Raw genomic sequence first — 10030 nt, 5'->3', positions numbered from 1 at the left:
TCATAACTACGCTGTATATACACTTCTCCCCATTTTACAGGTCAGGACACTGAGGCAGTGAGAATTTGGGTAAGGTGCCAAGGTCACAGAGATTGCAGATTGGTGGGTCCACTGCTCTTGACCACAGCACTTTGGAAGAAAAATACTTTGTGAAAGGAAGGAAGGACTCGGCTCTCTATTAGAAGTGGAAGGAGGATGTGGTATTTGTTCTGGATCTTGAAGGAAGATGGGATTTCAACAGGGAAAGATGAAATCCGAGAGAAGGACTGGAAATAGCTAAAGTAGAGAAAAGAAAAAGTATGGTGTGTTTTCTAGAAATGGCAGGGCTTCCAGACTAACAAGAGATGCTGTTGGATGTATGCGATGGAGAAAGTCACTGCCGCTTCCCGGTGTCACCTCAGAGCTGGGTTATTGCAGGAGCCTGTCTACCATTGCCCTCGTTTCCATCCCCCTCTTTAATCCGTTTTATGTTCTGTTGCCGGATTCATTATCTCAATCCTCTTTCATCATCTCAGTTCCCTGTTCAATTTTATTTTTCAGAAAAATATCGAAATAGTTTAAATAGAGAATTGTTAGGTAAATTAGGGTGTATCCACTATACAATGAAATATTATGAGGCCAGTTTTATAAAGGATAAGGTAGATTTATATGTAGTGACAAGAAAAATGTCCTCAATAAGTGAAAAGCTGGTTACAGACACCCACGGGAAGCCCTTTTGTCTGATTCTTTGGGGACCGGTGGTTAGCTGTTAATTGAAAAAGTCGATTAAAATGAAGACTGGTGAAGTATTACACAATATACAGTTTTGTTTATTTAAAAAAAATAAGCTTATTGTTTATTATAAGCATGTTCTTTTAACTTAAGACTTATGAGACCGGCCCTGTGGCATAGTGGTTGGGTTTGGGGTTCGCCTGTTTGGATCCTGAGTGTACACCTACACCGCTGTCTGCTGTGCTGTGGGGGCAACCCACATGCAAAGTGGAGGAGGATTGGCACAGATATTAGTTCAGGGCTAATCTTCCTCAAGCAAAAAAACGAGGAAGATTGGTAACAGATGTTAGCTCAGGGTGAATCTTTCTCACCAAAAAAAAAGACTTATCAATGTAAATTCCTTCACCAATCTTTTGAGGTAGGCTCAAGCTTTTTCTCTGATTATGGGGCTCTGATTGAAGCATTTCTTGGAGTGATTTGTGCTTCTTGCCTTTGACAAATCATCTATGATTTCTTTAAATGTTTCTTTAAGGTGCAGCAATAACTGGAAAACACTGTGAAGCATTCTGAATGCAAAATTCTTCTAGATGTGTATAGTTTTCCAATCACAGATTTCTCACCCATACCTAATTTAACAATTTTTTTAGCCATTTGCCTTTAACAGGTCTTTCCAAAGCATTCGACTTAGTTTTCATAGAAACACCTCTTGCATCTTTCTACTCATATTTCATAAGTTTTCAAAAATTAAATTAAAGCAGCAAATATCACTGATAAAAATAAGTAGAATAAACCCAACTGACATTTGGTGGTCAGGTAGCTCAACTAGCAGAAACACAACTACCCAGAAGCTCTCAAAAGTAACCTCCTAGCCATGTTTAGCATGCTGTGGGCTTCTGTACACACATTTTAGAATTGGGAGAGTAGGTTAAATAGGAATTAAGAAAGTAACTATGTATTTTTGCAAAAAGCATATATGTTGTGATGGTTGCACCACTCTTTATTTACTAAAAACCATTGGATCGTACACAGGAAATGGGTGAATTTTACGGTACGTGGTATCTACCTTAATAAAGTTGTTCTTTAAACATCTATGTATTCCTGTATTTCTAGTGATTTTTACTGAAAGTCTGAAGCACTGACAAGAAAAAGGAAAGAAAATAAATGTACGAAATGATCAGGGGACTGTTAAAAGTGATATTCTCAGGGGCTGTATAATAAGGAACTTTCACTTTTTACTTTATATACTTCTGTATGGTTTTAATTTTTTACAGCAAGGAGACATAATTTATTTTATTTTTTCCCCAAGTTTTCCCCCCAGTTTTACTGAGATATAATTGACAATATTGTATTAGTTTAAGGTGTACAATATAATGATTTGACGTAAGTATAGATACATAACTTTTATAATCAGAAAAAATAAAGAGATATATACATTAAAAATTATTGTACTTCTAGGTTAGGATAGTGGAATAAAGATTTCCATAGACTCTGTTGCCACCCATACCCAAGAAAGTTTGAAAAGTTAAACTTTCATGCATAGTAAACAAAGGGTTACAACGCAGTATCTTAAATGTCAACAAGTGGCAGTCAAGGAAAGACAGGAGATTCTGGTCTAGAGCGTGTCAAGGCTTCCAGCACTGCCTCCATTCCATCAAAACTCATACTGTTAGTCCACAAAATCCTGGGAATTACTGCATACATACACACAAATATTCTAAGAGAAAAGAAACTTGAGTGGTTTCCTTATCTTTCATCTCTTCTCTCTGGAAAAGTGAAAATGACTACTGGGGAGAAGAAGGTGAAATGAGAAATGAAGAATAGACTAACTCTTTTAGGTAGCAGTGAAGACTCCAGGGAAGGGTACCAAACTGAGGGAAGTTCCAAAGACTGAGGTGTTTCCCATAGGAATGGGATACACCAACCCCTCGTAGAGCGAACTCTGGAATAGATGCTTAAAACCTCAGAAGTGATTGCAGAACTCAGTCTTCTAACAAAGGCTGCACACCACCTCCTCTGAGTTCTGCCCCCCCACCTCCTTCAGAAAGCTTATAAATCATAGGAAAAGTACATTAGGAACTCAGTCTGCAGTTCATTAGGAAAACCAAACCAGTTTCAGATAAAGTGGGAAGAAGTTCAGGAGGCAAGTAGAGAAACAGGAAAAATTTACTGCCAGTGCTTTGAGCTCTAGAATAACCTTTAAAAAAATTAGCTCAGTAGACTAAGAACTCAAAAATGAGATAATAAAACAACTGAAAGAGATGAATGGGAAAAGTACGTATCTGATAAAGCAAAGACCTAAACAATATCGTTATAGAACTAATAAATACATCAAAACAGCAAGGGAGAGATCCGTCTATTTGTCTATCATTCTCTCTGTATAAAAGCGTCGAAAGATGTTTAGAATGATGTTAACCAGACATGGCTGGTCTGTTCTGTGATAGAATGATGGAATATCAATGTGGGAAAAAGGCTTGAAATAATCATAATAAAAGCAAATGAAAAACACAAAAAAAGATTAAAATAATCAGAGAGAAGCTAATAGATATGGAAGACAGAGGTTATTGGTATCCCTGGAGTTGAGAACTCTTTAAATGGAACAGAAGAAGCATTCAAAAATATGAAAACTGAAGTTTTCTCTAAAATGGTGAATTAATCTGTAGCTTGAAAGATCAAAACGAGACATTTTGATACAAAATATTCAATTCTGAGACATCTTTTAATTAATTTATTGAAATTCAGGCATCCAGGCAGAAAAAGCAAATTTACAAGAAAAAAAAAGTCAGGCTGTCCTCAGATTTCTCAACAACAACATCCAGAGACAGAAGACAATGGAGCATTGGCTACAGAGTTCTGAAAGAACAAAAGTGTGATGTAAGAACGGTCCACCCAGCCAAGATGTCATTCGAAAAGAAAGGTGCTGAGCAGATTCCCACAAATATAAACGAACTCATAGAAAAGGGAAATCCTTGACAGCAAAATTCAGACAATTAAGAAATAGGACAAAATTAAGACCAAGATTTGAGATGTTTTGGTAAAAGGATAGGTGATGATCACTGAATTCGTTTAAATATAGAATTAATACTGAACACTTGTGTGATTGTTGTTTTAGAGCATATACATGTTACACAAATTAACAATGTCAAATAATATGACTAAGAAATAATGGGCCCTGTGGGAAGAGGTTATGGAAGATAGTGTGAGTGCGCTGGTGTCCTGATCTTCTGCAGCAACAACTGATTCTAGTTTAAAAAGTGTTTTTTGAAAAAGAACAAAACAACGTAATTTCAGTATTACTTTTCCTAACCTTAAATTGATATTTTAAGAAATAATAGCTCTTGTAGTAAATAAACCCTTATTTGATGTCCAGCTTTTCCTTTAGTTTCTTTTTAATAACACATATATTGATATCATTTTAAAAAGTAGATCCATCTATTTGTCTATCATTCTCTCTGTATAAAAGCGTCGAAAGATGTTTAGAATGATGTTAACCAAATGTTAATAACGGTTATTTGTAGATGGTGAGGTTTAGGAGTTTTAAAATGCTTTTTCTTTGTGCATTTTTTTTTTGTTTTGCATTGCTTAAATTCTTTAAAATGAAAATGTATTCTTGGGACCAGCCCCATGGTGGAGTGGTTAAGTTTGCACGCTCCGCTTCTGCAGCCCAGGGTTTTGCCAGTTTGAATCCTGGGCATGGACATGGCACCACTCATCAAGCCATGCTGAGGCGGCGTCCCACATGCTACAACTAGAAGGACCCACAACTAAAAATACACAACTGTGTACCAGGGCATTTGGGGAGAAAAAGGAAAAAATAAAATCTTTTTTTTTAAAAAAAAAAGTAAATGTATTCTTTTTATAAGAACGATAAGCTGGTTTTTCTTAAAACAAAACAAAATGAAAAACAAACCTTCAATACTTACTTCTCCCCAGTCTTCAGGATACGATTGAAGCTTTTGTATTCAAAATAATGATATCAACCCTGATATCAGTTTCCCCACATTAAACCCAGCATATATGGGGTTAAAACCAAAACACTCATTCCCTGCTTACTCTCTGGCTTCCTGGCTCCAGAATCCACTATCCTCCATGGAGACAGACACCGTCAAGGACAAGCACCTGGACTATCTCCTCCCGCAAAGAGATACGGGCTGGTGGGAAAGCTGCTGACCAGCAAGGTCATGAGCCGCCTCCTCTCTGCAGGTGTCTCAAGGCCAAAGACAGGCTGGTGGGAAAGCTCCGACCAGCAAGGCCATGTGCTCCCCCTCCCCTACCTAAACCCCCAAATAAAAACCCTTCCTTTTAGCTTTTTGGGGGGTTGGGATTTCAGTGTTAGCTGCCCTCTCTCCTTGTTCAGCGCTGTGCAAAAATAAAATTCCTACTTTCTTCCACCACACCCGGTGTCAGAGGTTGGCTTGCTGCGCAACGGATGAGCGAACTCACTTCAGGTTCGGTAACAATAAAAACCCAAATTATTTTCCTAAACCATCTCCCTTTATACCCACTTTAACAGGGCAGATCTATAAGAGGTGGTCCCTGCTCCTGTTCCTTTTCCAAAATCATTTTTATCATCTTGAGTGGACTCACCATCCTCCTTCTACCTACGTAAATGCAGCCCATCCCACAAAGCTCAACCTCTGGTCTCTCTCCTCATCGACCCCTTCAGGGCTCACCCTCTACCCAAGCATTTTTTAATTAAATAGTTAAAAAGTATCCACATAGAGAAGTGCCAACAGAGTTCTTACTTCCTCTGGATTTTATTTTAAGGGGAAGCATTTAGAGAGAAACACACAAAGTTTTCTCAATTTAAGTCAGTTCCAAGTTGTTATTTTAATAAGTAGCCTCTGAAGCTTATTAAATAGTAATGTATAGGAAGTGAGAGCTTGCAAAACCTGAATTTCAATGTAACTTCAAAGAGCACTGAAAGTTAACAAGATATATATCCATTCCCTGAATAGACAAGGAACCATGGGAATGTAGAGAAGGATCTGAATGCTCACAGGTTGCAGTTTTCTTTGCACACAAGAAACGAAAACACTTTTTATAGATTAAAATTTTGAATAAAGTTGCTTGCTATTAAAAAATGCTTATTAATAATCAAGGTCTAGTTACCAAATGACTTTTCAATAAAATGAACAGAGGTTGGGCGGGCCCCGTGGCACAGTGGTTAAGTGCGCACGTTCCGCTTTGGTGGCCCGGGGTTCGCTAGTTAGGATCTCAGGTGCGGACATGGCACAGCTTGGCAAGCCATTCTGTAGTTGGCGTCCCACATGTAAAGTAGAGAAAGATGGGCAGGGATGTTAGCTCAGGGCCAGGCTTCCTCAGCAAAACGAGGAGGATTGGCAGCAGTTAGCTCAGAGCTAATCTTCCTCAAAAAAATAATAAAAAAATGAACAGAGGTTTCACCAGGTGACCACATATAGTAAATGCTCTTGGACTGAGAATCTACCATCATCTGGGCCATGAGAAAAGACAATGATATCATAACCTGGTAGCAGAAATGGATTAAAGTAATACCAAGATTTCTTCATTTGCTAACTACTGGGGGCTACAAAAATGATATTAAATGTGAAAGACTTATATTAAACACGCCATTTACATTAAAAACTTTTGAGAAAATGCTTTCATCTTCTTCCCCAGTGGAAAAGAATATCATTCTTTTTTTGTAACATTGAGACAACTTTTAAAGCTTTTGAAATGTTTTACCATATATAGACATAAACACACAGTGTTTAAATTTTGGGAAGGGCATAAAAGGGAAGCTAAGTTCTCTCTTCCTCCCCATTTCTTACTAATCTCACTTCCTAGAGACCATTCTGTTAACAATTTCTGCTGTTTAGTTTTCCTGATGTTTATCATGATTTCTTCAATCTGTATAATTATTTATTAGTTTACCAATTTTAAACTGTATCTCTTCACTGTAAAAGATAAAGAAATTAACGAGTTTTCCCTTCTTTCCATTTCTCCTCTCCACTTCTGAATTTTGTTCATTATTGTGAATATTTATAATATTTATATTATTTTGTGACTAAATTAGATACAAAATTAATTTGGATATAGATTGACTATAAGTTAAAAACAAAACCCAACATTTACTGTCTTATAATTCTATAAATACTAACTGTAGAAGCAAGTAGTGTGGTTAGACTGTTAGTGATGGAAATATATTCCTATGTCACTGAAACTTTGTAACTCAAAAGAGAGCCTTCCATGTATCAGGATCTTGTGCATCTTTTTTTTTTCCCCAAGGTTTTTTCACTTTGTCTGGTCTTATACCTCTATTACTTAGGCCCCATATGGTCCTCTTTGTTAGATTCCATTTTATTTTGCTAATGCGTATGTTTGAGTAATTTTTTCACATAGAGCATGTGGTGTTAAACATTTCAAGTTCTTACATGTTCCTTATTTTGCCCTCACATACAGTTGGCAGTTTGGCTGGGTATAGAATTCTGGCAAAGACTGTCTCCTTGACCAAACTTTAGACAGGCTCCTCCGAGTCCCCTTTTTGACTCTGCCTCATCCTTGGGCTCTGTCCTCAGCCTGCCTTGCCCAGTTTTAGCAAGAATCCCCCCATCATTGATATCTGATCGCCCCTGATATCTGATCAGGTTGCTCATTCCCACCCTTGATGTCTGAGTCCTTGACTTGGTTTTAGCAAGAATTCTATTAGGTAAATTTATCAAGAATCTTCCTACCTTCAGTGTCTCCTCTTAATAGTTTTCTATTCACTGACCTCCTCACTCTGCTCTTTGCCTATAAATCCCCAGCTGTCTTTGATGTATCTGGAGTTGAGCTCAGTTTGAAGGAAGCCTCCCTCTCATATTGCAATAGTACTGAATAAATCTGTCTTTACTGCCTTTAACTATTGTCTGGCTCTTTTTCTCTATTCTAGGTTCAAATATTTCTTCCCTCTCAAATTTGAAGACATTCATTATTAATGATGACGTCTCATTCCTTTATAGAGAACCTAGGGGCTTTTGTTGTTTGTTTGCTTTTTTTCTCTTCAGATGCTTGGTTGCCCATTCATATACCTATAGAGAGAGCTAGCCTGAGTTTCCTCTACATGTGTGTTTTTCCATTAGGTCTGTTCCTTAACCTTGGGCTCTGTGTGAGCAGGAGGTGCATATCACATCATCAGGCAGACTTCTTTGTAGAGTGCATGGGGAGTAGGCAGGCAGTCTGGTGACCTCCATAACTGACTCCATCATGAGGGTGGACTGCATTGCATGAACTGTTCCTGAGTGAAGCTGCTGCTCCCTACTCCCCTTCCTTTTGTGTAAGTCTGATCTGCTTTCTGTCAAGTTAAATATTCTCCCTAGGACCCTTCTCCAGGAAAATCCCCACTGTCTTCAGAGAGCATCTATGTTGTTATTAGAAGATAAATCCTTAAAAGAAAGCAGTTGGGGGGGCTAGCCCCATGGTACAGTGGTTAAGTTTGGTGCACTCCAATTCAGCAGTCTGGGTTTGCAGGTTCAGATCCTGGGTGTGGACCTACACCACTCATCAGTCATGCTGTGGCAGTGACCCACATACAAAATAGAGGAAGATTGTCACAGATGTTAGCTCAGGGCTAATCTTCCTCAGGAAAAAGAAAAAGTGGTTGTGTTCTTCCTCTGGTGGATGGCCATGTCAGACTGTCTGCTAGAAATTCATACCACTTACCCTCTTCTGTGCTGTCTCATATCACAGGTACTGGACATTTGGGGTCTATATTTTCCAAACTCCCTTGCCAGTGGAGTTCAGGTTAGTGCCAGTCAGTGAAAGACATTCAGATGAGATTTGGAAAGCAAACAAGAAGCAGAAGCCATATATTATTGCCTCTTAGGCAGTAGCAGGAAGACGAGGGGTTTTTCAGTGGCCTCCAAGTACTCCCCCACCAATCTCCCACCTTGGTGCTGTATGCAGCCGTAATCACTGCAATTCCTAACACTTCTGACCCTCTGAAAGCTAGTGGGAAGTCTGAAAGCAAAGCATGACCTTCCCTGACCTCCAGTCCTCCAGCTCTTCTAAGGGATTGGTAAAACAACTATCTCCTTGAAATAAATTCCTTCTCACTCGAAACATCTAGAGTAGTCTGTTTCCCTGACTGATCCCCAACTGACACAGTGACAAAGACAAGAGCTGGGAAGATAAACTTGCTTTGAGATGAAATTGGATAGAGAAGGTCCCACATGGTGAAGGCAGAAGGTGGCGGCTCTGAGAAGAGAGAGGAAAGGGTTGGATCACTGGGGCTCACAGCAGAGAACAAAGGGCCCAAGAGCCCTTCAAGGAGAAGGTGCCTGGGGAGTTGCTTTTAGATGTGAGGACACAATCTTCTTCATTTACTACTGTATTCCTAGTGCACAGCACATGCTTGACACAGGTGTACAAAAAAATATGTTTAATAAATGCATAATCCAGTAGAGAACTGTGCCTTTCTTTGTGCTTCAGGTAATGTGCTTTTGGTTGCAAGTAATAGAAAATCCAACTCAAACTGGCTTAAGCAATAAAAGGAATTTATTATTGCACATAACTGAAAATTTTTCAGAGCTATGCTGAAACTTAATCTTAGAAATTCAGGCAAGGCTTGATCCAGCAGCTCACCAAGGATCTAATTTCTTTTCATCCCTTAGCTCTGTCTTCTAAAATGTTGGTTTCATTGTAAGATGACTTCTTTTGTTGTCCCAAGATTGATGCCTGTAGCTCCAGGGTAACACACTTTCTCTTTCACATCTTTTGGGAAACAGGGAATCTTTAGCCTCACATTCCTAAAAAAGATATAATTGGATTGGATTAGATCACATGCCCACCCCTGGACCTATCACTGTGACCAAGTATGCACTGCTATGCTCCACCCCTGAGTTAGAGTCAGATTCCCTGGACAAAATGAATGCTATGAGGGAGGACAAAAAAATGTTTTCTATTCTTAATATCTGGTCTATTCAACTTTATTGCCAATTCTTGAGGGGACCCACGTCTCTGTATAGCTGGGGCTTGGCACAGGAACTACTTGCCGTGGGAGTCACTGGAGAGACGTAGACTCCACAATGGATAAGACACATCCCGAATGACTCCATACAGTGAGACAGGATTCCATCTACCTCAGTGACAATCCCCAGCCATGCTCTGGGTAAAAATGTTCATTCCCTGGAACTGGTGCTGATAAGGAAGGGGATATGCCTCTGCCCCAGGACCTGACCCGCAAGAGGCAAGGGATGGGTCTCCAGAATGTCCCGTAGCTACTGAAATGAATGATCCAAAACCCTAGATCTCACTTCATCTTACCCACTCCAGGACTTAGCTCATTAATTTGTTTCCTCTTACTTGTACATCATCAGAATTT

This window comes from Equus przewalskii, chromosome 2 (genome assembly GCF_037783145.1).
Source record: "Equus przewalskii isolate Varuska chromosome 2, EquPr2, whole genome shotgun sequence".
In the NCBI taxonomy this organism is placed as follows: Eukaryota; Metazoa; Chordata; class Mammalia; order Perissodactyla; family Equidae; genus Equus; species Equus przewalskii.
The sequence above is the reverse complement of the archived record's forward strand: the minus strand, read 5'-3'. Positions refer to the sequence as shown.